Raw genomic sequence first — 2,500 nt, 5'->3', positions numbered from 1 at the left:
CGCCCCCAATCCTGGATAGGATTGTCGGGACGGCCATGGTTCGAGGGAAACATACCAGCCGGTCTTAAGACCTTAAAGGCTAGCGTTTCATGGCCAAGATAGAAGGTTAAGGACGTCAGGATGCTGAGACTTAACCTTATAAAAGAAAAAAGTCAGCTAGGATAAGCTGTATAGAAGCTGGGCGATGCTTACAAGAAGCTCGATCAGCTAGACGTAGCTCGGTCAAGCTCAGCCTAGCTCGTTCCAAGTTAAATCAGCTCAACTAGCTGGACTACTTGCTTACTCAGCTGAGGCAGCTGGGAGTCAGCTCATCTCAGCTCGACGGACTGTTCGAGTTTTGGGCCGATGGTCCGGGTCCGGGTCAGTGGCGGGCCATGAGGTCCGGCCATGTAGTCCATGAGTCGTTGGGCTCTTGTGGGCAGGCCGTGGGCTTGGTTACCAGGTCTTGGCTTGGGTTGGACGTGCCTATAAGGTCTGGAACCTTCTATTTCTGAACAGGTACGATCTGGACCGTTGATTGTAATCGATGGCCAACATCTGTCCCAAAAAGATGCTTCGAAGGGATGTGACTCTTCGCACATGACCTTTGGTTCTCTATATAAAGGGAAGGACTTCCAGGGATTATGAATTCATTCTCATTCAGTCAAAGGGATCCCCCAATGAGAAACGAGGATCCAAGCCAGAAGGGCAGAATCCGGGATCAAACCATAAGGGCACTATCCGATTCATGGTGAGTATGGCTTTAGCCATATGAGGCCGTGGCTTTTATAAGTCACTAAGGCCAATAGGAAGACCTATTCCTGGACGGAAATAGGTGCCAAGGACCAAGGGTGGTTAGCGGAGAGAGGGAATGACCAATTGGTAAGGGCTATAGCGGCTGTGAGTGGTTCTATCTCTGTCTCTTTATATTATTATGTCTATATGATATATATATATATATATATATATATGGAACGTGATAGTTAACCATATTAACACGTCATAGACCATGGGGTCATGGTTGGTTACGTTGATTGCTAACCATAGCGGATAGGTTGGATCAAAAGGGTACTAGTCGCCAAAGGTTGCGTGTTGCCAAGGGTCATGAGTTACCAAAGGTTGTGAGATACCAAAGGATGCAAGTAACCAAAAGGTACGAGATACCAATGGTTGCAAGTATCAAAGGGTACGAGGACCAAAGGGTACCAATGACGGTGCATCGTGATCCAAGGTTGCGTGTTGCCAAGGATCATGTCGTGATCCAAGAGGTACGAACGTGTCATGATCCAAGAGGTACGAACGTGTCGTGATCCATGAGGTACGAATGTATCATGATCCATCGGATGTGAAAGGTTCGTGACCGAAAGGGTACAAACGGGTTGAGACTGAAAGGGTACGAACGGAACAGGACCGAAAAGGGTACGAGTGGTTCAATGATCACAAGGACACCAAATGCATTATGTTGGGCGTGGACCCACATGATGGAAATAAGTTGTCCTACAGGTCAATACATGAGTGTAAAGAAATAGTGAAGGCCTTAAGGCTAAGTGCAATCCGTACAACATGATTGATGTATGAACCATAATCCATGGTCAATGGATGAAGGTTCTGGCCGCAATGGCTAAGTGGGATATCTTACGATCAACCTTTGGTTGGTTAGTAGAATAGGCGCCATATCATGTAGGGCGTAGACCCACATAATGGGAATGGAAGGCCGGTTATATCAGTACATGCTAAGTGGACGATGGATTATCAAGTCTAGTGGTCGGGTCATTTTCATGACGATGGTTCGATGGCCGAACACTAGTATGGATAGTCACGTTGCTGGAGTAAGAGTATTGATGTGATGCTTCTAGATATCAACCTTGGTGTTTAATAGCTTCGAGATTGGCTAGAGTCATTACGAAGTGTGTTGGCTAGTACTATGTGTCGTAGACCATAGATACTGAGCCTAATGTGATTGTTCAAGGAAGGCCGTGTAAGATCTGATCATGGTTGAGTATGGACGACCTTACCTCTGAATGATGGTTCAAGGTGTCGGTCCTAACCTGATTAATGAATGCATCGGTTGGTATGAACAATCATATATGTTGTCTGGGTTAAGTCCCAAGGCCGGTCAGGCCAGATGAAGACTCATCAGTTCCAAGTCATGTGAGATGGTTGGTTGATTGACTTAGGATCTAATGAGCTTTGTCAGTCCAGAAGATGGACTTGGTACTATTGCCTATAGGCAAAAGGATTTCGGATTGTGCATGAGCCGAGAAAGGCCATATGCATGACCGAGAAAGGCCATTGCAACCCTCAAAGGTTACTTATGTCTGTGGGGATGGTTGGTTTATGACTAAGTACCTAGGGAGTTGTTTGATGCAGGAGTCACGATAAGGACCTTGTAAGATCATTGAGTGATCGGGGTTCAGCTGTCAAGCAAGAGAAATTTGAGTCAATGGAGGACCGATGAGCTATAAGCTCCATAGTGTTGCAGGTATGATCTAGCATTACTTATGTAGATCCGATAGAATGA

This window comes from Brassica napus, unplaced genomic scaffold, assembly GCF_020379485.1.
Source record: "Brassica napus cultivar Da-Ae unplaced genomic scaffold, Da-Ae ScsIHWf_465;HRSCAF=712, whole genome shotgun sequence".
Lineage (NCBI taxonomy): Eukaryota > Viridiplantae > Streptophyta > Magnoliopsida > Brassicales > Brassicaceae > Brassica > Brassica napus.
This window is presented reverse-complemented; position numbering follows the sequence as displayed.